Raw genomic sequence first — 27,759 nt, forward strand, 5'->3', positions numbered from 1 at the left:
GATGTCCTGTGGCATTCATCAGAATCACTACAGCATGTGGCACCTGCACCTTCAAGTCTTTTCCTAAAATTAATTTGTCTGCCTCTTATACTAACATAGCTGTAGCTTCCAATGTTGTTAAACAGGGGGCCCAGCCTTTAGCAACCACATCTAATTGTTTGGAAAGGTAAGCAACTGTTCTGGCCATAATCCTAAGTTCTGAGTTAACACAGAGACATACAGTGTAAAAGGTATTGCTAGATCAAGAAGGCCTAGTTCTGGGACAACTTGCAATTCCTTTTTGAGAGTCTGAAAAATACAGTCCTGATCAGGCCCCCACTCCATGGGTTCCTTTTCTCTTCCCTTTGTGATCTCATAGAGAGATTTTGCCGGGACTTCAAAATTTGGGATCCACAAATGGCAGAATCCTAGTGGACCCAGGAACTGTCTGACTTGTCTCCTAGTGGTAGGGATCAAGATGTTTTGAATGACATGCTTTCAATCCACCCCTAGCCTTCTTTTCCATTGCTGGAGAATGAATCTCTGACAGATCTGGGTCTTTTTCTTGGAGACATTATATCTATTATTTTCTAGATGATATAAGAGCTCATCTGTTCCTCGAGCACATCCTTGCCGTCTTGTCACCCTACAACAAGTCATCTACATACTGAAGGAGGATGCACCCAATGTCCTGTGCTGGAAACAGCTGGATGTCACAAGCAAGAGCTCCCTCAGAGATGGTGGGGAGTTCTTGAACTCTTGTGGAAGTTGGGTATAGGTGTGCTGCACCTTTGCTCTTGTAGATGGGTTTTCCCACTGGAAAGTAAACAGTTCACAGCTCTCAGGAGCTAATCTTACACTGAAAAAGGCAGCTTCTACGTCCAAGCAAGTCAACCAAGAGGCTTGAGCAGGCAGGAGGCTTAGGGCAGTGTATGGGTTTGGTACTATTGGATACAGAATTACTACTGCCTGGTTTACTGCTTTCAGTTCTTGTGCTAGTTGGTAGTCATTGGTTCATGGTTTCCTGTCAGGCAGTAAGAGAGTGTTTCAAGGCAACTGGCATGAGATGATAATGTCATGTTCCTTGAGCCTCTGCAAATATACTTGTATTCCTTCCGGGGCCTCTCAAGGAATAATCTAGTGTAACTTTAATTATATTCCCATTTTTTTAAAAAAAAAGTTACACTGTTATTATGGAAAATCCACCCAGCCCCAAGCCTCGCAGCTCCTTACAAATTCCAATTAAAAAAAAAGTAGGGATAAAATTACTTTATTTTTTCAATATTAGAGCTGGCATATCCAATTTTTGCATGCAATAACTTAATTCAGGCTTTAAAAGTGAACACATTTTAGACAACATTAAACAAATACTAAGCACAAATAAGAATCAGACAAACCAGAGAGAAACTGGGATTTCATTTTTTGAGAGAGAGACAAAAGATGAATGAGGCTAAACAAAATTCTTTCAAAAAAATCTCAGGTGGCTACAAAAAATTTTGCATAGCCAGATCCAAACAGGTGTCTCCTGCCCCAATTTCCAGGCAAAGAATAGGAGAGAAACAAAATGATAGTTCAGAGGATTGTAGCTAAAACTTTAAAGAAAATTAGACAATAATAAAAAAAGTTGTAACTTTCCTAACACCCGAGTCTTCTATTTATTCTCATATTCCAATAGCTGCTGCAACTGCAGTTCAGATTGATTATGCTGAGATTTCTCTACCTCAATTTTAGCTGAGTTGCAAACTTAGTTGATGGGTTTGGGGAAGGCTTCGTTGTCCATTTCCCTGAATTACCTGCCCTTCGGCAGTATATTTACATTCATTTGCCCAATGTTTCCCTCTCCCACAGACGGGGCAGAGGTCCGGAGCCTTAAGAGCTGGCTGCTCTTGAGGGAGAGGCCAAGACTGATATCCAAAGGGAGCAGGACAGTTTCTAGCAAAATGTCCGGAACACCTGCATTGGAAACAAGATCCACTGGCAGAAGTAATTCCCTGACCTTCCTTATTTTGTTTGTTTTGCCTTTTAGGAAAGTATCTTGAAAGGCTCCCCTTAAGCGCTATGGCAATAGCAAGACCTTTCATATATGAAGTCCCAATATCAGTGCATATTCTGATATAGTCCTCTGTATCTTCCTTATTGCAGTGAGGCCGAAGTGCAACCTGGCAAACAGAATTAGCATTTTCATACACTAACTGTTTTACTAAAATCCTTCCTACTTCTTTGTCTACTACTATTCTTTCAACTCCCTGAATCAGCTGTGAAACAAATTCTTAAAATGGCTCATCAGAGCCTGCCTAATTTTGCTCAATTCCTTTGTTTTGGCCCCTGTATCTTGAACCTGATCTAAAGATTGTTGGAGTGGGGATTTCCAAGGGTCTGAGTTAGAGACTCTGGAAGCAACCCAATAAGGGTATGGAAGAGCAGAGGGCCACGAAGGCGCAACGATTAAAACGGCCTTAGCTTCGACATTTTTATTATCTCCCAAGTCATCCTCAGACTCCAAAGGCTTCTCATACATACATCTCTCTGTTTCTAGCTCATTCTGATCAAACAACAGCTTCTCCTCAAATAAAAACATTTGTACAAAAATAAAAAGTTCCCTCACTTTTGACCCTAACTGTCCCATAATTTATTACTCCCAATTATACTCTCCTCTAAAACTCTATTTCAAGAATATTATATACTTACTGTGCACACTTGGGGAGTTTTGTCACCTGCCTTCAGTTTAGTTTTTTCTTTCTCAGGTCCCTGTCTGAATGACACTTGTCGTGAACCAGTGCAACTAGTAATTCCAGGTCCTGAGTTGGAACGAAGAAAATGCAGAATTAAGAAAATACACTTAAAGAATTAAATAATGGGTTGGGAGAGTTCTGCAAAGCTTATAGCAGAAACAGACTGTGCCCAAAAATTGCATCTTGCTTTATTTATAGGGCACAATGGGCCATTGGCAAATCAATGAGATCTCTGATTACATTTCCAAGGAAACCCAGGAATTTTACCAAGTGCAGAAAACCCCCACCATACATATCATCTTAACTTTACTAAACAAAGGATAAAAGAAACTTGCTTCCAATATTTCTGGGGAACATGCAGGGTAGGATGAGTATCAGCTAACATGGAAGTGTGGGGAAGGGCTTAGCCTTTTGCAACTTAATCAGTCAAGTGAAGTGGTGGTTGGGTAGACTGTCAGCTTACAGTTAGTTTCCTATAACTCTGTCTCCCAAAAATATATTTTATTTTATTTCTTCTTATTTTTTTACAGGGACAGAGAGAGAGTCAGAGAAAGGGATAGATAGGGACAGACAGACAGGAACGGAAAGAGATGAGAAACATCAATCATTAGTTTTTCGTTGTGACACCTTAGTTATTCATTGATTGCTTTCTCATATGTGCCTTGATCATGGGCCTTCAGCAGACTGAGTGACCCCTTGCTTGAGCCAGTGACCTTGGGTCCAAGCTGGTGAGCTTTGCTCAAACCAGATGAGCCTGCACTCAAGCTGGTGACCTCGGAGTCTCGAACCTGGGTCCTTCTGCATCCCAGTCTGACACTATATCCACTGTGCCACCACCTCATCAGGCTGTCCCCCAAAAATCTAAACTGCAAAAACCCTGTTGAAGTTTTGGTCCCCAAAACAGGATGATTGTCTTCAGTACAGACTTTAAGCCATCTCTGTGTCAACTTCTGACTGGGAGTTTTCCAGGTTTGGTGGAAAAATTTCTTCACTCATCCTCTCTGGGAATAGTTAGGGTTAAAACAAACCTAGGCTTTGATACCTGCAAGTCTTGCCACCTTTTGACAACAATAGATATAGTAGCCTTTAATTTTCTCAGTAGATAGTGTCCCAGCAGGGGCGGTTGGCAGTCTCTGGGTTCAGTGAGGGGTCAGATATGGAAAGGTAAAGCTTTGCCCATACATAAGTGGGGGGAGGTTTCAAAGTTTCTATTACTTCTTCTAATTCACCGGAGACTAAGATTTTTGGTACCAGTGGCGGTAGCTGCTTCTTGGGTTGCGGGGAATGCTTCCCTGTTTTTTTATTAGTACAGTGGATGCCTGATCTCTGAACCAAGGAGAAGTTTGCAATACCAGTGTAAGCCAAGTGTTTATACAAGAAAACTGGTTGAAGTCGCCTAAATCTCCAATGACTACTTGCCACACTTTTTTTTTTTTTTTTTTTGTATTTTTCTGAAGCTGGAAACGGGGAGAGATAGACAGACTCCCGCATGCTCCTGACCGGGATCCACCCGGCACGCCCACCAGGGGGCGACGCTCTGCCCACCAGGGGGCGATGCTCTGCCCCTCCAGGGCGTTGCTCTGTTTAAACCAGAGCCACTCTAGCACCTGGGGCGGAGGCCAAGGAGCCATCCCCAGTGCCCGGGCCATCTTTGCTCCAATGGAGACTCTCTGGGGGGGGGGGGAAGAGAGAGACAGAGAGGAAGGAGAGGGGGAGGGGTGGAGAAGCAGATGGGCACTTCTCCTGTGTGCCCTGGCTGGGAATCGAACCCGGGACTTCTGCACGCCAGGCCGACGCTCTACCACTGAGCCAACCAGCCAGGGCAAACTTGCCACACTTTTTGCGCAATGGACCTATCCAAGCTTCCTTATGCTGGCCACCCAATCCTGAACATGTGCTCTTCCAGTTCATACAAGTTTCTCAATTTCCATTAGGATATGGTGACTCCTTAATCCTCTAAGAACCCATTCTTAAAGTTTTTGATCACATTGGCCAGGGGAGTGGGTTTTCCCTGTGAACCTCCCATACCTTCTACAACAGGCAATGGTCATGTCATATGGAGAAAATGGGAAAATGATAAAGGGAATTTGGAGGGGACATCATTTACTTCCTCCATCACCAGCAGCTCTCCTTGTGGAGATATCAGACTATCTTGGCTTATGGCAAGCTGATATAAGCCATCAGCATGCAATTCTTTCTCTGAGCCATATGAGGTGCCCTATGAACTAGTGCTTCGGGACTCAACTTTGGCCTTGTGGGAGGAAGTTGGAACCCTCCAATTTCTGTCTCATTCACTCAATACTCACTCTATTTCACATATCCTCCCAACACTTGTAACCCATCCTCTGGAGGGTGATCAATCCTCCATCTGCCCAACTGGAACAGGACCTCTTAGCTAGCTATGCTTGCCCAGTTTGCCATACTGTAACTCAGTTATACCTCTGATTTTCCATTCCTGCATTGTCTGATCCGTGCTGGTATGATGGAGGGGACTGTTTGCCTCCACCCGCTGCTCCACCTTTTGGAGATATCCAGAAGGGTAAAGCCCCAGTGCACACTCAGTGGGCCATGTCTACAGGATGGTTCTGGCGCTGCTCAATGGAGGTCCTAAAAGTTCACCTATTGTGGAAGTTATTCCTCTATGCTTCCTAGCCAATGCAGCAGAAAATTTATTGCAGGGACAAAGGAAGCAACTCGAGGAGACAAACACATTCAGACAATGTGCTGGAGAAAGGAGATTTATTTCTTGGTAAGTGGCCCAATAGGCATCAAGACACTGGATCCTCAAAGTAGGCTTTTTTTCAGTATTATATACCTTTACAGCTTTCACTAGAAAGGCACTTGTTTCTTTTGTCTGTTGATCTATGACTCTAATATCTCCGGGAGGGGAGGGTAGTGAGGGGGTGTTTCAGACCAATTGTCTTGACCATTTACATATATTGTTTTTCTTACTTGTATAGCAAGTTGTTCTAGGAAGCGGATAAATGAATTGCATGGCTGTGTGTTGTTACTTTGTAAACAGATTTAGTCAGCCCTTTGGGCCCTTCCATCCTCAGTAGTGGCTCTCTCAGGGCTACACACTGAACCTATCTCCAGAGCCTTGTTTTCTCTGACTTGTCAGTAAGACAATAGTAGCACTATCTTGGGTCACTTCTGCCACTGAAACATTTACTTCCAGTGAGCAAAAGCAGCCCTGCTTATTACACATTTTTTTTTTCTATAACATTTCTAGAGAGCAAAAAAGCTGTGCCTGGGGCCACTGATGTAGTTTTTTCTATCCTTACCCCCTCTTTGTTTTACTGTCCCCAGCTTTAATAAATGTACTCTCAGGATCAAAAGAAAAATTAATTGACCTTCAAGGCATGGCTTCATTTCTGGGGTCTCTATTCTCTTCCATTGAGCGATATGTCTGTTTTTATGCCAGTATCATGTCATTTTGATTCCTATGGTCTTGTAATAAAGTTCAATATTCAGTAGTATGCTTTCTTCAACCTCATTCTTCTTTCTTAAGATTGCTGTAACTATTGGGGTCTTTTGTGGTTTCAAATACATTTTTAGAATATTTGTTCCAGTTCCTTAAAGAATATCATTGATGTCTTGATAGAATTACATATACTCTACTGATTGCTTTATGTAGTACGGCCATTCTAATAATATAAAGGTCTACCGGAAAGTTCTGTTCATTTCTATCACAAGTTTTGACATGTAAGCACATGTTTATTGGGCACATGTGTGCCTCTCTATTTTTATCACTTAATGTATACATACTTATGTAGAAAATTAACTAAAACAAAGTTGATTCATGTTAGTCTTATGTGTGAAGCGAGTGTACCCATGGCTGATAAAGTTCATTGCATCACTGTATTGTATACAAATTTCAACAAGGAAGAAATGCTACAGAAGCATGTAGAAATTTATTGAAATTGTTTGGTGAAGGTATAGTTTCTGATAGGACATGCAGAAGATGGTTCAAAAAAGTCAAAACAGGTTATTTTGACCTTTCTGATAAGCCACATTCTGGGCAGCCATCTTTGATTGATGACAATGTTGTTAAGACCATGTTGGAGCAAGATCCTTTTCTGACAACATTGGAGATCACAGAAAGGCTTAATTCAGCTCAGCAAATGATTTTGGACCATATTTGAAAGATAGGACTGGTGTGGAAATATATTATTTAATAAAATTTATTGACGGTAAGAAAAATTTATGTTTTGTTTTATTCTAAAAATGGACAAAACTTTCCAGTAGACCTTATATTAATTCTCTCTAATTATGAAAACAATGTATTTTTCCACTTTTTGGTATCTTCCTCACTTTGTCTTTAGAACCTTATATTTTTTTTGAGTACAGATTTTTTATGGACATTTCAAATGATGAAGAGGACACAATAGCAAGAAAACATAACACTTCTTAGTATTTTTTCACTGAATCATGGAGAAACAAAATATGTAAAGCAAGTACTCACAGGAATAAAAGAAGAAACAGACAGAAACACAGTCATAGTTAGAGAGCTTAACTCTAATGATAGCTATAAATAAATGATCTAAAACAAAGTCAATAAAACAATATTGGCCTTAAATGACATGTTAGACCAAATGGACATAACTGACATTTACAGAGCCTTTCATCACAGAACATCAGATCATACATTATTCTCCAAGGCACGTTGGACATTCTTAAAGCTCAATAATATGTTGGGTCACAAAACTAGCCTAAACAAATTATAAAAGGTTTAACTTATACCAAGCATATTCTCCGACAACAATGCTTTGAGATTAGAATTGAACTGCAAAAAGCAAGTAAAGAAATCCACATAAATGTGCAAATTAAACAACATACTATTAAAAAATGACCAGGTCAAAGAAAAAACAAAGGCGAGATTGAAAGATATATAGAGACAAATATGAATGACAATACAATATTAAAACTTCTGAGATATAATGAAAGCAGTAATAAGAGAAAAGTTTATATCATTCCTGGCTTATTTCAAGAAATTAGAGGTATCCCTAGTAAACAATCTAACACTACATCTTAAAGAAGTAAAAACACCCCTGACTAGTTTCACTAAAAATAAAGGAGAAACAACTAATATAAACAAAATGAAAAATAAAAGAGAAGTTACTATATACATCATAGATATACAAAGAATCATACTAGAATACTGTGAGAGACTAAATGCCACCAAAATAAATGATTCATAAAATATGGATACCTTTTTAGAACTATACAACCTTCTTAGACTGAATCATATTTATTGCAAAACCTAAATAAACCAATAACCAGTGAAGAAATGGAATCAAATGTAAAAAATTATCCCCAAAATAAAAGTTCATGAACAGATGGCTTTACTAGTAAATTTTACCAAGCATTCAAAGAAGATTTGGTACTTACCTTTCTTAAACTCTTCTAGAAAATTGAAATAAAGGCAATACTTTTTAACACATTTTACGAAACCAACATAACCCTGAAACCAATACGTGGCAAGTGTAAGGTATTTTTCCCCACCGAGAAGGAAGGAACAGGTCTCGGAGCCACCAGGTGTGGTAAGTTCAAAAGGCTTTATTCAGTACAAAGCGTTCCTCGGACGAGACTCACTGGCGTGCAAGATGGAGGTCAGAAAAAAAATCACACATGGAGAGACCGCGTGGGTATATTTAAAAAAGAGTCCCTCTAGGGCAGTCGGGCTAATATGACGTAGAAAAATCTTACTGGCTGACAGTCAATCGCTTTTGTTTCCAAGGAGTCCTAGGAAGTTTCTTTTTGGCGTGCTTGACTGTGGGCGGTCCTAGCCAAAGTTCCCGGAGCCTAAGTTCCCACGTGACTAGCCCTCTATCCACCGACCTTACAGCAAGGAAAACACAAAATGTAAAATTACAGACAAATATCTCTGATGAATACAGATGCAAAAATCTTTTAAAAATCCTAGCAAATTGAATATAATAATATGACAATATCTTAAAAAACTAATACATCACAGTTCAGTGGGATTTTTTCCTGGGCATAAGAATGGTCCAACACATGCAAATCAATCAATGTAATACACCATGTTAACCAAATATAGGACAAAAAAAAATGATTCTATTAATAGATGCAGAAAAGGCATTCTATAAAATGCACCATTTATTTTTGATTGAAAAACACTATAAGTTATTTATAGAAGAAAATACCTCAACATAGTAAAGATGAAATATAATACCCTCAGACAGTATTAATTTCCATTGTAAAAAACTGAAAGATTTTTCTCTAAAATTACAAAAATAAATCAAGGTTGTTTACTCTTACCACTCTTATTCAACACAGTTCTGGAAGTTCTAGACAGAGCAATCAGACCAATAAAGGAAATAAAAGTCATCTAAATCAGAAAAAAATAAGTGAAAGTGTCACTTTTGCAGATGACATGTTTCTATATACAGAACCCCCCCAAACTCTTAGAAACAATAAATACTGTAAAGTATCAGAATATATATATATAAAAACTGCTGCTTTCTTATATACCAAAGATGAATCCCTAAAAAATAAAATTTAAAAACTCCATTTTTTTACAATTGCAACAAAAATAATAAAATATTGAAGAATAAACTTATGAAAGTATGTAATGCATGTATTTACTGAAAACTACAAAGCTGTATTAAAAACAATGATAAATATGCAATGAAATGAAAAGATACTCTATGTTCATGGATTGAAAGAATCAACATAGTTAAAATGGCCATATTACCGAAAACAATATACAGATTTAGTGCAATTCCCATTAAAATCCCAATGTCAATTTTTTAAAGAAATAGAATGGTTACTAACCAAAATTTATAAAGAACTTGTAAAACTCAATACCAGGAAGACAAACAATCCAATCAAAAAATGGGCAAAAGAAATGAATAGACACTTCTCCAAAGAGGACATACAGATGGCCAATAGGCATATGAAAAAAATGCTGAACATCACTAATCATTAGAGAAATGCAAATTAAAACAACAATGAGATATCACCTCACACCGGGTCAGAATGGTGCTCATTAACAAAACAACACAGAATAAGTGCTGACAAAGATTTGGAGAAAAGAAAACCTTCCTGCACTGCTGGTGGGAATGCAGACTGGTGCAGCCACTGTGGAAAACAGTATGGAGATTCCTCAAAAATTAAAAATTGAACTGCCTTTTGACCCAGCTATCCCACTTTTAGGAATATACCCCAAGAACACTATAGCACTGTTTCAAAAGGAGAAATGCTCCCCCATGTTTATGGCAGCATTGTTCACAATAGCAAAGATCTGGAAACAGCCCAAGTGTCTTTCAGTGGACAAGTGGATTGGTACATATATACTATGGAATACTACTCAACCATAAGAAATGATGACATCGGATCATTTACAACAACATGGATGGACCTTGATAACGTTATACTGAGCTAAATAAGTAAATTTGAAAAAAATAAGATCTATATGATTCCATACATAGGTGGAACATTAAAAATGAAACTCAGAAACATGGACAGGAGTGTGGTGGTTACAGGGGGCAGGGGAGGAGAGGGAGGGAGTTGGGGAAGGAGATGGGCACAAACAAAACCAGTTAGAAGATGATGAAAGACAATTGGACTTTGGGTGATGAGAATGCAGATAATCAAATGTCAGAATAATCTAGAAATGTTTTCTCTGACCATATGTACCCTGATTTATCAATGTCATCCCATTAAAATTAATAATAAAAATTAAATAGAACAAGAAATCATCAGATTTTTATGTAATCACAAAGATCCTGAATAACCAATGCCAACTGGGAAAAGAAGAATGAAGCCAGAGGTATCACACTACTTCACTTCAAATTATACCACAGAGCCACGATAAAAGAGCATGGTATTGGCAATAAATCACACTGACGAATGGGACAAATTGAGAGCCCCGAAATAAAACCACTTGTATACAGACAAATAATTTTTGACAAAGGAACCAAAAACAAAAAATGAAGAAAAAAAGTCTCTTCAAATTGTCCTGAGAAATTGAAAACCACATGTAAAAGGAATGATATAGATTACTGTTAGTCCCCACATGCAAAAATGAACTCAAACTGGATAAAAAACCTAAATATAAGACCAGAAACAAGAAATTACATAAAGAAAACTTGAATAATTATATTTATGAACCTTGGGCTTAGAGTGGATTTTATGCATTTGACCCTGAAGCAAGAGAAATAAAAGCAAAAATAAATGAATGGAACTACATCAAAATAAAAAGTTTCTGTATAGTGAAACAAACTACTAGCAAACAATAGAAAAGCCAACCAAGTGAGAGAAGATATAAATATTTTTAAATATCTCTGACAAGGGGTTTAAATCCAAAAAGGGTAAAGAACTTAAACAAATCAACACCAAAGAATAAACAATACAATAAAAAATGAGCAGAGGACATGAACAGACATTTTTCCCAAGAAAACATACAAACGGCCAACAGGTATATGATTTTCAACTTCACTACCCATTAAGGAAATGAAAATCAAAACTATGGTGAGATAGCACCTCACACTGTTACAATGTGTTTTGTTATTACTAATGAAACAAGTAATAATAAGAGTTGAAGAAGTTGTGGAGAACAATAAACCCTCATTCACTTCTGGTGGAAATAAAAACTAGTAGTCACTATGGAAAACAGTGTGAAGGTTCCTCAAAAAATTAAGAATAGTGTTACCATATGACCCAGTATTCCACTTATAGGCATCTACACAAAAAATATGAAATTATTTATTTGCAATGATTTAGACAGCTGTATGTTCATTGCAGCATTATTCATGGTGCCCAAGACATGGAAACAACCAAAGTGTCTTTTGATAGATAATTGGATAAAGAAGACATAGTACTGATACACAATGGAATATTACTCAGCCATAGGAGAAGATAAAATATTGCCATTTAAAACAACATAAGTAGATTTTGAAAATATTGTGCTAAGCAAAGTAAGTCAGACAGAAAAAGTCAGGAACTATATGATCTCATTCACATTTGGGACATAAAACTGAAGCAACAAATAAACAAAAACAAACAAACAAAACCTCATAGACACAGACATTAGTATGTGGTTACCAGAGAGAATGACGTGGGAGAGTAGTATGAGTTAAAGAGATTCAAGTATGTTGTGATGGAATAAGATTTGACTTTGAGTTGTGAACACACAAGGCAATATACAGATAAGGTATTATAGAACTTACACTTTAATCCTATATAGTTTCATTTACCAAAGCCACCTCAATAAATTTAATTAAGAAACCAAATAACTATTGGCAGAAAAAGGAAATAATATGCTTATAGAAACACCTATCAAAGCCAAAGCTTAGTTTTCGAAAAATTTATAAAATTGTTAAATACCTGTTAAAATTAGAAAAAAAAAATATGAGAAAGAATAAATTTTCAAGACCTGGCAAAAGGTACATAACTGTGAACCCTCCAGAAATTAATGTGATAATTAATAAATATTATGCACAGAGCCAACAATAAATTGGACATTGAAAACTCAGACAAATTCTTAAAAAACACAACATAACAAATATGACAGAAAAATAAGTATATAATTTGAATAAAGATATATTTATTTTTTAATTAGCTGTGAAGTTTACATCCTAATCAAAAAAATATGTTCCAACATATATAACTTCACAAGTGAATTATACAAAATAGTAACAATAAAAAACACGCAAACCAGCTCTGAAAATAGAAATATGAAAAATATTTCTTGATTCAATTTATGATGCAAACAATCATTAATAGAATTACTTACCAGGAAAGTTACAGATAATAAGGAACAATATATTATAAACAAAATATTATCAACTGAATTCATATACATACATTAAGAACAAGAGAGATATGTTATAGAACCACAATTTTATTTTACCATTTGATTATTAATAAATGTGATTTACTCTATTAAAGACAAAATATAAAATATCTTGTTATTTCAAGAGAGGCAGAATAAGCACCTAATAAATTCAATAGCTATTCATAATTACAGTAATAATGATAAATATTTAGCAAATGAAAGAAAATGTTTTTAATTTTATAAAAAATATTCACAAACTCTTAACACTAATTATAATAACTAATATTAAATCCTGAATAATTCTTATCTGATATATTTAAACAGATGAGAATGTCAGCTGTCAGTTCTCCTCATCGCTACTAGAATTTATAGACAGTGCAGGTGGGCAAGACAATGCAATAAAAAATCAAAAGAAACAATTGGATTTTTCATATTTATAGATGTCATAAAAGTATGCATAGACTATCCAAGAGGAACTACAGATAAAATATAAAAGTTTCTCAGTTAATTTTATAGATACTGAGCCAGGTATAAATATTTTAAACATATTTTTATGCATTAGCAAAAATCTCAGAAATACATATCCATGCACACACACTATCGCCAAAAAAGAAAATAAAAGAATAAGTTGAAAAGCTCATATATCATGAAACTAAAATTATCTTTCTAAAAGTAAGTTATTTAGAATTCATATGAAAATCATGAATAAATTAACGTGTTCCAAGCTAAGGACACTTAGAGAAAAATCATGAGTTCAGGAAATTACATTGGAGAGATGATTTGGGGGAGGGAGAGGAGATTAAGAAGAACAAAGAAAATAAAGAAAATTTAAGAAGAACACAAAAGACTGTTGCAAGTCATGAGACGGCAAAGAAATCAGAATTTTTAAGGAATTAAAGATTAAACTAAATTGATTTAAAAGGAACAATGAAACCTGGGTTTATATAACTAAGGTATCCAGAGGTAGGTAGCTAAGTCTCTATGAAGAGCAGGATTTGATCATTGGCTCTGTCAATTCATCATTCTGTTTATTTGTGCACTTTATTCCTGATCATCTTTACTCATGGAACAAAATTCTGTGGCAATCTTGAGCTTTGAACGTGGCATACCATCCAGACAAAAAGACCCCATCTTTTCTCATTCACCAAATATAATCGGTCAGTGTTAGCTGGACTGGACCAAATTAGGTCATATACACACTGTGAATACATTATTCCAACTAAGCAGGCTTCCATCAGAAGTTGACTTTACCACCCTTAAAGGACATTTGGCAGTATCTGAAGATATATAGAGCAGCCAAAATTGGAAATGTACTACTGGCATCTTGTGAGTAGAGATGTTGCTAAAATTTCTATGATGCGCAGGACAACCCTCCATAACAAAGAATCATCTGCCCCCAAATATCAATAGTAAAAGGCTGAGAAGTCTTTAGAACAGGAGTTCTCAAACTTAAATGTATATCAGAATAATCTGAAAGGCTTGTTAAAACACAGCTTTTTAGTTCCTTTTTGGGGTTCTTTTATATAGTAAGCTATAGTGGGGTCTGAAAATTATATTTTCTAACAAACTCATAGGTACTGCTGCTGGTGGTGATGCATAGTCCACACTCCAAGAAACATAGATTATTTAGGGCCCCAGACTGTAGCTGAGGGTGCAGTAAAGCATACAACAACAGGTGTACTCTACAAAATGAGATGGAATTTAATGAATTCTGGAGAAGTAACCCGCTATTCTAATGCCGAAAGGATAAACCTATATTTTCAGCCATTTCTTTCCCATCTCAACTTTAATGTCAACATTGTCCTAAAAATTTTAGGTGGGAGAAAAGCTTCCAAAACCCTTCATTTCTCAAAAGTTCTGCTTGCTCTGACTTCCCTTTTTAAATTCTATACAAAATAAATTCAAATGCTTTTCACCTTTCTGTGCTGCTGTTTTAATCAAATGAATTTGTTTTTTTTCAGTAGTGTATTTAGAAAACTATGGAATAAGCCAGTGGTGGGATTCAGCTAGTTTGCACTGGTTGATCAGAACTGATACCTAATTTTTTGTTGAGTTTGGCAAACTGGTTGTTAAAATGGCATTTGTAATCAGGGTTCTATCCAATGTGGAACCCTGGGCAGCCACTCAATGTGGAAATCACAGTTAACATTCCTTACTTTTTTTTTTTTTATTAATTTTACTAGGGTGATATCAATAAATCACGGTACATATGTTCAAAGAAAACATGTCCAGGTTATCTTGTCAATCAATTATGTTGCATACCTATCACCCAAAGTCAGATTGTCCTCCGTCACCTTCTATCTAGTTTCTTTGTGCCCCTCCCCCTCCCCTTTTTCCCTTCTCCCCCCCCCCTCCCGTAACCATTACACTCTTATCAATGTCTCTTGGTCTCATTTTTATGTCCCACCTACTTATGGAATAATGCAGTTCTTGTTTTTTTCTGATTTACTTATTTCACTTCGTATAATGTTATCAAGATTCCACCATTTTGTTGTAAATGATCCTATGTCATCATTTCTTATGGCTCAGTAGTATTCCACAGTGTATATGTGTCACATCTTCTTTATCCAGTCTTCTATTGTAGGGCTTTTTGGTTGTTTCCATGTCTTGGCCACTGTGAACAATGCTGCAATGAGCATGGGCTGCATGTGTATTTACGTATCAATGTTTCTGAGTTTTGGGGTATATACCCAGTAGAGGGATTGCTGGGTAATAATCTTTTTTCAGTTTTTTGAGGAACCACCATACTTTTTTCCATAATGGTTGTACTACATTACATTCCCATGAACAGTGAATGAGGGTTCTTTTTTCTCTACAGCCTCTCCAACATTTGCTATTACCTGTCTTGTTGATAATAGCTAATCTAACAGGTGTGAGGTGGTATCTCATTGCAGTTTTGATTTGCATTTCTCTAATAACTAAAGAAGATGAGCATCTTTTAATATATCTGTTGGCCATTTGTATTTCTTCCTGGGAGAAGTGTCTGTTCATGTCCTCTTCCCATTTTTTTATTGGATTCTTTGTTTGTTTGTTGTTGAGTTTTATGAGTTCTTTGTATATTATGGATACTAGGCCCTTATCTGAGTTGTTGTTTGAAAATATCATTTCCCATTTAGTTGGCTGTCTGTTTATTTTGTTGTCAGTTTCTCTTTCTGAGCAAAAACTTCTTAGTCTGATATAGTCCCATTCATTTATTTCTGCCTTCACTTCCCTTGCCTTTGGAGTCAAATTCATAAAATGCTCCTTAAACCCAAGGTCCATGAATTTAGAACCTATGTCTTCTTCTATGTACTTTATTGTTTCAGGTCTTATATTTAGGTCTTTGATCCATTTTGAATTAATTTTCATACAAGGGGACAAAATGTAAACGAGTTTCATTTTTTGCATGTGGCTTTCCAGTTTTCCCAGCACCATCTGTTGAAGAGGCTTTCTTTTCTCAATTGTGTGTTGTTGGCCCCTTTATCAAAAATTATTTGACCATATATATGTGGTTTTATTTCTGGACTTTCTATTCTGTTCCATTGGTCTGAGTGTCTATTTTTCTGCCAATACCATGCTGTTTTGATTGTCATGGCTCTATAATATAGTTTGAAGTCAGGTATTGTAATGCCCCCAGCTTCATTCTTTTTCTTTAGGATTGCTTTGGCTATTCGAGGTTTTTTATAGTTCCATATAAATCTGATGATTTTTTGTTCCATTTCTTTAAAAAATGTCACTGGAATTTTGATGGGAATTGCATTTAATTTGTATATTGCTTTGGGTAATATGGTCAACTTGATTATATTTATTCTTCCTATCCAAGAACAAGAAATATTTTTTTCATCTCATTGTATCTTTTTTGATTTCCCTTAACAATGTTTTGTAGTTTTTATTATATAAGTCCTTTATATTCTTTGTTATGTGTATTCCTAGGTATTTTATTTTTTTTGTTGCAATCGTGAAGGGGATTATTTTTTTGAGTTCATTCTCAAATGTTTCATTGTTGACATATAGAAAGGCTATGGACTTTTGTATGTTAATTTTATATCCTATGACCTTACTGTATTGGCTTATTGTTTCTAGTAGTCTTTCTGTAGATTCTTTGGGGTTTTTGATGTATAGGATCATATCATCTGCAAAAAGTGATACCTTTACTTCTTTTTTTCCAATATGGATGCCTTTTATTTCTTTGTCTTGTCTGATTGCTCTGGCTAGAACCTCTAGCACCACATTAAATAAGAGTGGAGAGAGTGGACAACCCTGTCTTATTCCTGATTTAAGGGGGAAAGCCTTCAATTTTGTGCCATTTAATATGATGTTAGCTGATGGTTTATCACAGGGGTCGTCAAACTTTTTATAAAAACCGCCCAGATTTGCAGTGCTGGTAGACTTGGTCTCTACCGCCCACTAGTGGGCGTTCCAGCTTTCATGATGGGCCAATCGCGGCACTGTTAGGTTGTATGGTAGGGACCAGGTTGACCAGCACTGTAAAAGTGGGCGCTTTTTATAAAAAGTTTGACGACCCCTGGTTTATCATATATGGCCTTTATCATGTTGATATATTTACCTTCTATACCCATTTTGTTGAGAGTCTTAAACATTAAATTGTGTTGTATTTTATCGAATGCCTTTTCTGCATCTATTGATAAGATCATGTGGTTTTTGTTCTTTGTTTTGTTGATATGGTGTATTACGTTAACCGTTTTACGTATGTTGAACCATCCTTGAGATTCTGGGATGAATCCCACTTGATCGTGATGTACTTTTTTTTAATATGTTGTTGTATTTGTTTTACTAATATTTTGTTTAGTATTTTAGCATCTGTATTCATTAGAGATATATTGGTCTGTAGTTTTCTTTTTTTGTGCTGTCCTTGCCTGGTTTCGGTATGAGGGTTATGTTGGCCTCATAAAATGTGTTTAGAAGTATTGCTTCTTCTTCAATTTTTTGGAAGACTTTCAGTAGAATAGGAACCAAGTCTTCTTTGAATGCTTGATAGAATTCACTAGTATAACATTCTCGGCCTGGACTTTTATTTTGGGGGAGGTTTTTAATAGTTTTTTCTATTTCTTTCCTACTAATAGGTCTGTTTAGGCTTTCTGCTTCTTCTTGACTCCATCTAGAAAGGTTGTATTGTTCTAGGAATTTATCCCTTTCTTCTAGATCGCTGAATTTAGTGGCATAAAGTTTTTCATAGTATTCTACAATAATTCTTTGTATATCTATGATGTCCGTGGTGATTTCTCCTCTTTCATTTTGGATTTTGTTTATATGAGTTCTTTCTCTTTTTTCCTTGGTAAGTCTTGCCAAGAGTTTGTCAATTTTGTTGTTCTTTTCAAAGAACCAGCTCCTTGTTCTATTAATTTTTTGTATAGTTTTTCTGTTCTCTATTTCATTTATTGCTGCTGTGATTTTTATTATCTCCTTTCTTCGGCTGGTTTTGGGTTGTCTTTGTTCTTCTTTTTCCAGTTCCTTAAGGTATGAAGTTAAGTGGTTCACTTGGGCTCTCTCTTGTTTGTTCATATAGGCCTGAAGTGATATGAACTTTCTTCTTATTACAGCTTTTGCTGCATCCCATAGATTCTGATATGTCGTATTGTCATTTTCATTTGTCTGTATATATCTTTTGATCTCTGTGCTCTTCTTTGACCCATTCATTTTTTAAAAGTATGTTGTTTAGTTTCCACAACTTTGTGGGTTTTTTCCTCTTTTTTGCAGTTGAATTCTAGTTTCAAGGCTTTATGATCAGAAAATATGCTTGGTACCACTTCGATTTTCCTGAACTTGCTGATGTTGTTCTTGTGGTCCAATATATGGTCAATTCTTGAGAATAATCCATGTACACTGGAGAAAAATGTATACTCTGTCACTTTGGGATAAAATGTCCTGTAGATGTCTATCATATCCAGGTGCTCTAGTGTTTTGTTTAAGGCCAATATATCTTTATTGATTCTCTGTTTGGATGACCGATCTAGAGCCATTAGCAGTGTATTGAGGTCTCCAAGTATGATTGTATTTTTGTCAGTTTTTGTTTTAAGGTCAATAAGTAGCTGTCTTATATATTTTGGTGCTCCTTGGTTTGGTGCATATATATTAAGAATTGGTATGTCTTCTCGGTCCAGCATTCCCTTAATCATTATGAAATGATCATTTTTGTCTCTGAGTACTTTTTCTGTCTTGTAGTCAGCATTATCAGATATGAGTATTGCTACACCTGCTTTTTTTTGGGTGTTGTTTGCTTGGAGTATTGTTTTCCAGCCTTTCACTTTGAATTTGTTTTTATCCTTCTTACTTAGATGAGTTTCTTTTAGGCAGCATACAGTTGGATTTTCTTTTTTAATCCATTCTGCTACTCTGTGCCTTTTTACTGGTGAGTTTAATCCATTTACATTTAGTGTAATTATTGACACTTTTGAGTTCCCTATTTCCATTTTATACATTGCTTTCTGTTAGTTTTGTATCTTGTTTGATTCTTCTCTTTCATTTTTTAATCTTTTCTTTTTGTTTGGTTGTATTTCATGCATTTTTCCTCTGTTTCTATCTTTTTTAAATCATGTGCTTCTGTGGTGGTTTTTTCAATGGTGGTTACCATTAAGTAATGAAAAGGGTTTCTACCCTGTTCATTGTAGTGCACTATCTTGTGAGTACTTTTGCACTCCATAGTCCTTTGCTACTGTTAATCTTTGTCCTCTCCTTCCCCCTTTTTTTTGTTGTCACAGTTTACATTTGGTTTTATTGTGTCCTTGCTGCAGCTTTTACTTGTGGTTTGGTTTTGTTCTTTTTATCTGGTTGGAAAACCCCCTTTAGTAATTCCTGGAGTGGGGGTTTTCTGATGATAAATTCCCTCATCTTTTCTGTATCTGTGAAGGTTTTTATTTCTCCTTCATATTTGAAGAATAGCTTTGATGGTTATAGTATTCATGGCTGAAAGTTCCTCTCTTTTAGGACTTTAAATATTGGAGTCCATTGTCTTCTAGCTTGTAGCGTTTCTGTTGAGAAATCTGATGATAATCTAATGGGCCTTCCTTTATATGTTGTATTCTTCTTTTCCCTAGCTGTCTTGAGAATTTTTTCTTTGTCATTGGTTTTTGCCAATTTCATTATAATGTGCTTTGGAGTAGGTTTGTTGTGGTTAAGAAAACTCAGAGTTCTGTTTTCTTCTTGACTTTGAGGCTTTAGTTCTTTCCACAGGCTTGGGAAGTACTCATCTATTATTTGTTTGAATATGTTCTCCATTCCATTTTCTCTCTCTTCTCTCTCTGATATACCTATTACTCTTATGTTATTCTTTTTGATGGAGTCAGATAATTCCTGTAGGGCTTTCTTATTTTTTTAAATTTTCGAGTCTCTTTCTTCTTCTCTTTGTTATGCCTCAATTTTCTTGTCTTCTATTTCTCTAATCCTACCTTCTATCTGGCCTGTTCTATTAGCTTAGATTGTTACTTTGTTTTTCAGCTCATGAATTGAGTTTTTCATCTCTGTTTGGTTTGTTTTTATAGTTTCAATTTTTTTGGTAATATAGTCTTTTTGTTCACTGAGTTGTTTTCTGAGCTCCCTAAATTGCCTTTCTGTGTTTTCTTGTATATCTCTGAGTATTTTTAGGATTTCTATTTTAAATTCTCTGTCATTTAGCTCCAAGATTTTCAATATATTAAATTTTTTCTCCATAGATTTTTCCTCATGTATCTGTGCTACCTCTCTGTCTTTTGTATCCATGATATTCGATTTCCTTTTATTTAATTGCATCTGAGGGTAGTTTTATTGATACTATTAATAAGAATTAATAAAAAATAAAAAGTTAAAAAAATAAATAAGAATAAATAAAAAAGCATTATTCCTCCCCCTTTTTTCCTCACCTCTCCTCTCCCCTCCTTCTTGAGAAAATCTTCTTGTGGTGAACTGTGAATTATATTGTGCTAAATAGAACAAAAACTACCTATAATGGAGGGCCTGAGTTGAGAGAAGTGATAATGGGGCAGAAAAGGGGGTATGGACCCACAATATGCAAAAAAGAAAAAAAATTGGGTCAAGAATAAAATGATTTGCTTTTAGGTGATGATTGACTAAGGGATATGATGAGAGGAATAAGAGGGAAACAGGAAAAAGGGGGAAAAATTTAAAAATTACTATTGTATTTAGTGGAGCAAGAGCTAGATAAATGGAGAGCCAGGGTTGGGAGCACTGCTAGTGAGTTAAAAAAGCGAAGTAAAAAAACCCCCAAAGCACCACAATGAAAAATTTGAGTCCCAGATAAAGTAATTTGTTCATGATTGAGGATTGAATGAGAAGAAAAGTAAAGAAGAAATTACTTCTTTAACATTCATCTGTGCAACAACATACTCTAAGCACCCGTGGTAATGTTCATTCCATGCATAGGTAAAAATATTGCAAGTGAGGATGCCAATCATAAAGCAATATTGAAATATATTTTTATTACTTATTTATTTATGGTGACAGAGAGAGAGAGAGAGAGAGAGAGAGAGGGAAATAGACAGGAAGAAATAGAGATGAGAAGCATCAATTCTTCATTGTGGCATCTTGGTTGTTCATTGATTGTTTTTTCATATGTGCCTTGAATGGAGCAGGGGGGCTACAGCAGAGTGAGTGACCACTTACTCAAACCAGTGACTTTAGCTTCAGGCCAGCCACCTTTGGGCTCAAGGCATACACCATGGGTCATGTCTATGATTCCACGTTCAAGCCAGCAATACCGCACATAAGCTGGTGAACCTTGCTCAAACCAGATGAGCCCACACTCAAGCCAGCATCTTTAGAGTTTCAAACCTTGGTCCTCTGTATCCCAGTCCAATGCTCTATCCACTGTACCTCAACCTGGTCAGGCTGAGAATATGTTGAATAGCAGTTTTATTGCTTTTTGGAGAGTATTATTAAATGTTTTTCATGAATATTTTAAAACTCTTCCTTATAACATAATCTAGTTTTATGTACCTCTTTTGTTGTTCTTATTTAAGTATTAAATGCATAAAATAATAAACTCACTTTTGGTTTATTATTTTTTAATACTTAAAACAATAATTAAGGCAGAGAACTTTTAAATTATCTGAATTCTACCACTAGAATAAGCAAAATAAATAAATAGATAGATAGATAAATAAATAAAATATATAAATCAAAATGAATTGATACACCATTGATCTCAAAGTCCCTGAAGGCAAGAAAGGCCCTCTTGATTCTGACTTGTCTATTTAACAACTTCCTTGCACTATTATCCCTCACACATACTACTTCTCATTTATTCTCACTAAGAAATGAGGAGCAGAATCATATTCAGATTAATCTTTGGAGGTAAACTCTAGTTATAGTATGGGTATGAAGGTGTTTTCCCAGAGGGGTTCAGGGCATAAAAAAGGAGAACATGATATAAACACATATATAAAAATATTTTCTATTTAAGAAATACTTTATTGATAATAATAAGAAAATGTAAAATATCAAATATAAAGAATAAAAGGAGGAAGGAAGTAATTTTGAGGAAACCTATTAACATGGCAGCTATATCAACTCAGATAATATTACTGAATTAATAATATGCAAGTTAAAAATTTTGCTAGAGATCCATTTTGAACAAGCTTAACCTTAAGGGACTTTCAAATACAAAAAATAAATGTCACTGCTATGTTGAGGACACTGAGAAAAATGGCTCTCTGCATAACACCAGAGAAGGAAAGAAACTTCCATTGTAGAACTAGGGAAGGAGAAAGAAGTGTCACAAATGGGCCTTGAGGGTTAGAAAGTCATCTACATAGTGACAGAGAAATCACATTAACATGATTGGTATCTCTGCAAACACAATATTCCAGCATAAATTTAGTTAGCTAACTTTGACAAATGTTATTTTAGCACAAGCAGAAAAAATGTTTTGAAACAGGAAGACAAAGATACTTCACCATTAAATTATATACAGAAGCTCCTTGTCTATCTCTCTCTTTCACTAAAAATAAAAATAAAAAAAGCATTTAATGTAAGTAGTTTACTGCATAGGATAACTAAGCTTTGCGTACCTTAAACATGCTCAAAACACTTTAGCCGACATGTGGGTAATATCATCTAACACAATAAACACATAATAGAATATTGGTTGTTTATTCTCATGATATCATGACTCCATGTGGGTAGCTAAGGAAAGAATCAAAATTCAGGTACCATTTATACTAAATATGTATTGCTTTCACACCATTATAAAGTAAAAAAATGTCAGTTGAGGACCATCTGTACTTTATCTATTATAATATACATTCTTTCTCGCATTTTACATCTCTGAAATCTTGCTGGAGTGCACCATTGATATCATCTTATAGTTCTTAATTCTTTTTCTGCTACTGTGTAAATTAGCAGTAATTAATACTAATATATCAAAAATTAAATTATGATATATCTCACAACCTATGAAAACTCTGAGTTGATCAAATATGATAATTATTTTATTAAATATGATGACATTGACTCCTGGGCTGATAACTTGAGTTTCTGGTCTTCAGGGTATTTATTTCAAATGGGAAAGGAGACATGATGAAATCTCACAGGATTTTCTGATATGACCTGTTAAGAACACAAGCAGTGTTAGCTCTACATAAGATATATTAGTACACCCATTTCATACCAGAATTATTCATAATGACCAAAAGATGGAATCAACCCAGATATCCATTGCCAGGTGAACAGATAAACAAACAGGCTATATAAATACAATAGAATATTATTCAGTCTTCCTTAAAAAGAAAATAAATTCTGACACATGCTACAACATAGTCGAACCATAAGTACATTATGCTAAATAAAATAATCCAGTCATAAAAAAAAAAAACCAAATAATGATTCAGCTGACATGAGGTATGTAGAATAGTCACATTTATAAAGGCAGAAAGTGGAATGTTGGATGTCCGGACCTAGAAGACCAGAAATTTACAAGATGTTTTTAATGGGTATACAACTTTAGTTTTTCTAGATGAAAAGAGTACTAGAGATTTACACAAAATGGAAGTGTAATTAATACTGTTAAGCTATGCATTTAAAAATGACTGGGATGATAACTTTCATGTCATGTATACTTTACCACAATTAAAACACAGATTTACATAAAATAGGTGGGAAGTGGGGTAAAGTGCAGAGGCAGGGACACAGGGAGTAGATGGACAGCTGTCAGAGGGATAGAGTAGAGGGGACTGCATCAAAGAAGATGAAGGGATTAGCCCAAAACATAAACAGATAACAGAGAGAAAGGGGGATGGAGGTAGGAAGAGGAGAGCAGAAAGAGACTGAGCTGGGGAGACGGAATATGATGCAGAGTGCCGATGGTGGTATATTGAGTTGTACACTGGAAACTTGTATGGTTTGGTGAACCATGTCAACCTAATAAATGAAAGGAAGATCGAGGCTGAGGTGACATAAATAAATAAAAATGGTATAAAAGAATGGGAGGCAAACAAAAAAGAAAGATTTTTAAAAACTTACCTTCGCCTCAAGTACCATAATGTAAGACATATCAAAAGAATGAAGATGGGCAATATTATTGCCAAAATTCTCACCATGGTGGAGGTGGGATGTCCTGGAAATTGGGAGAAGACACACAGATGTCACTGCAAACTCATTCCTGAGTCTCCTGCCCTTCCTTTGCTCACCTGAGTGTCAGCTCCATCTCAACCTGCTTTGATGTGAAGGCAAATCCAAATTCCCCTTTCAGATTCTCTAACACACCAGTCCATATCTATCTTCTATTACTTCCTCTTGTGCTACTTGAACCAATTTCTAGGTCCATGACTCTTACCTCCTTTGTACCTAAGATGAGTGATTTTCAATCTTTTTCATCTCATGGCAAGTCAGTGCCCCTGTCTAAATAATCAGATGTTGCGAGTTTTGAAATTTCTTGTAACACACCAGTTGAAAATTTCTCCCTTAGTTTATCTCTCTCTCTCTTGTTTTTCCTCCTTCTTTCCTTTTCTCCCTTTCTCCCTCCCTGTTTCTTCATCACACCCACTAAGTCTCACCATTTGCTCACCCCTCCCTCCATGTTTGTGGCTCATCTCCTCCCATTTCCAGCCAGGTCCAGTTCTTTCTCACCCCAGTGGAGGATGATGTCCTGGCCTCCCAAGCTGCTGTGCTTTACTCGGCAATTCAGGTTAACCTCCGCCCCAGCCACAACGTCCAGGGTTACTCGGAGATACCACGTCCTATCAGCATTGGGCAGGATGTCACCTTGATAAGTTCCTGGCTGCTCCTACTCACCCCTCATCCACATCACCTGTACAGGTTTGGGGTAAAATCCTGAGACATGGCACACCAGCAGCAGATGACCAAGCAAAGGAGGGGGGCCACTGGAAAGCCAGGCCTCAGGCTTCACTGGGGCAGAAAGGAGCAGGACAGTGTCACATTATGACACTAATCGAGAGCATGGGGACTCAGAAACCCACAAATTTAGACAGTGACCTCTCCCATTGTTTTGGAATCCAAACAATTTACTGATGAAGGCCCTCTCTTCTTAGGTAACCCCAACCTTTAAATTCAAAGAGGTAGTGAAAAGTGAAATAAAAAGGTCTTGGAGAGAAAACAGGACAAACCTTGTCTCTGTAGTTTCACCTTCTCTGCATCAAGAACACCCAAGAGATATCGGGACAGGTGTTTAAGAGGAGCTTCTCTATGATACTAAAGAGACCTTCATATTGAGAGTATAGTGTACAAAACCTCTGTGCTTTGCTGCCACCTTTCCGGCAGGTGTGCACATGTCATTCTGGAAGCTCAGGAAATCCACTCCTCCTAAAGCTCTCCTTGGGAAGCTTACTATGCTCTCCCCAGTATGCAGCTCAGAGCTGGCTATACCCTGAACCTCAAAGGGATCAGGATAAAATAAAAACAGAGAAAAAGAATTTTTAAAGCCAACAAGAAGGAAAGGGATAGAGAAGCAACCTAAAATTTAAGATTTGGAAGGAAAAAAAGGTTTGAGATGTGAAATGATGAGCCAAAAACCAATCCGGTTCTGTCATGAGCCACACAATGACTTTTCAGTAAACAACAAACCACGTAGAAGAGGGTAGTCCCATAAATTATAATAAAGCTGAACAATTTCTATTTGCCTAGTGACATCATGGCCATCATAACAGCATAATGCATTGCTCATATTTCTGTGGTCATTCTGGGGTAACCAAACCCACTTTGCTGGGTTTGTATAACTGAATAACAATGCAATATGTACAGTACATAATACTTGATAATGATAATAAATGATGATCTTGGTTTATGTGTTTATTATACAGTTAATAATTTTAAAATGTATGCTTCCTACTTACAGAAAAATAAGTTTGCTGTATAACATTATGCCATGTTATACTAGCGATAGCCTTATCCTCCTGTGTTTACTGCGTCTCTTGATCAGATCATTTTCTCCTGTGCTTGATTTAATTCTATATATATATTTTTGTACAGTAATGTGCTCTGTAAGATTGTAGCCTTGGAGCAATAAAGTATATCATATAGCCTAGGTGTATTTTAGGCTATTTTATCTATATTTGCTTAAGTGCACTCTATGATAGTTACACAACAATAAAATTGTTTAGCAATGTATTTCTCAGAACAAGTCCTCAATGTCAACAGGTGTATGACTGTATGCATAGATTTAAAAAAAAAAACAACTATTGATTGATTGATTGATTTCAGATACAGAGATAGATAGATGCATAAATAAATAGACAGGCCTGACCTGTGGTGGTGCAGTGGGATAAAGCGTCGACCTGGAAATGCTGAGGTCGCCGGTTCGAAACCCTGGCTTGCCTGGTCAAGGCACATATGGGAGTTGATGCTTCAAGCTCGTCCCCTTTCTCTCTCTCTCTCTCACTCTCTCTCTCCCTCTCCTCTCTAAAAATTAATAAATTAAAAAAAAAATTAAAAAAATAAATAAATAAATAGACAGATAGAAAAATATCAATTTGTTTTTGCCTACATTTCTGGACCCATTGGTTGAGTCATTTATATGCCCTTCACTGGGGATTGAACCTGCAACTTTAGCATATCAGGATAATGCTCTAACAATGAGCTACCCAGCCACAGCTATTCAAAGACTTTTCAATAAGTAGAAAAAAGGAGAAAAGAATACATATCATAAATGGTGGGGAAGGGCTGTTGTAATAAAGTATAAGAGGTATAAAGAAAGAAAGGGGTAATGTGAGGAGCAGGGTGGTGAAGTCAGGAGGAAGTAGACATTCCAGGATGAATGGGAGAATTACATTGAGAGGAGGAGCAGGCAGGAGATGCTTGAGGAGGTAGACTGAAAACAAAGGAAGTCACACTTTAATTCACTTAGATACAGGGTAGGAAAAGTAAGGACTTCTTGCTTGGTGTTGGGCAGATAAAATATATTACGCTCACTTTGTTAAAGATGGCACTGCCCATGTGGAAGCCCATTGCTCAGGTGATAATATTAGTTGCCCTTCCTGCTTGAGATGGGTGTGATTATATTAATGTGTGTTGGGGGAGGGCTTTTGCGCCAAAAAGTTTTAAAAGCAAGAGAGATCGTATTATTCTGGGGAAGAGTGATTACATTCTAGGAGGAGCCCATGCTGTAGGAGAGCAGAGAAAGGCCATGTGGAGGAGAGGAGAGGCAGCCAAGATGGTGGAGTGCTGAAGGAGAAGCCAGTTCATGCAGAGTTTGTGCAGAGAGAAGGAGATGGGGAACAGAAGTGAATAAGGCTAGTTAGCTAGAAACCTTTGATTCTAGGAAACTCAGATAAGTCAGTGGCTTTGGGAGCCTTGAATGGAAAGGAAAGTGTTTTCCCACTGTGTGTATTTCTTGCCCGCCAGGGTGCAAGCTAGGATAAAGATGATGGCCCACCAGTTCTTGGCTCCATTGTTTCATTACCGTCTGTTCGAATCAAATGAGAACCTGCATGGACCAGGCAGTTGTGATGGTGGCCATGGCTACTGGCTTTACACTTAAGGTTTAAGTGAGAAATGTTATACACAAACAAAGGGTGGTTTGTATCGGACAAGAATGCAAAAAGCAGGGAGAATTTGAAGTACTTTGTGGAGGTATGGAGTCTAAGATGAAGACTGCTCTACAAAAGTTTGTGTATACACTTGCATAAACTGGAAAGGCAGAGTGAAAGAAAGATCCTGGGATATAGTAGTATGAATTAAAAGAGAGAGTAAGAGAGAGCCACTGGTAATCTCCCCAGATCAGATGAATACACTCACATATCATCTGGAATTCACTGACATGATCCTGTAATGCCTGGGTGAATTTAATTAAATAGACCCATA

At 36.4% G+C, this 27,759-nt stretch overlaps 1 pseudogene; it reads right to left on the reverse strand.

The window, feature by feature from the left end:
• Positions 1-85: 85 nt before the first annotated feature.
• LOC136398440 (T-cell surface glycoprotein CD1b-3-like) lies at positions 86-26,904 on the reverse strand (annotated as a pseudogene).
• Between the last annotated feature and the right edge of the window lie 855 nt (positions 26,905-27,759).

The sequence above is a fragment of the Saccopteryx leptura genome, chromosome 3 (assembly GCF_036850995.1).
Source record: "Saccopteryx leptura isolate mSacLep1 chromosome 3, mSacLep1_pri_phased_curated, whole genome shotgun sequence".
In the NCBI taxonomy this organism is placed as follows: domain Eukaryota; kingdom Metazoa; phylum Chordata; class Mammalia; order Chiroptera; family Emballonuridae; genus Saccopteryx; species Saccopteryx leptura.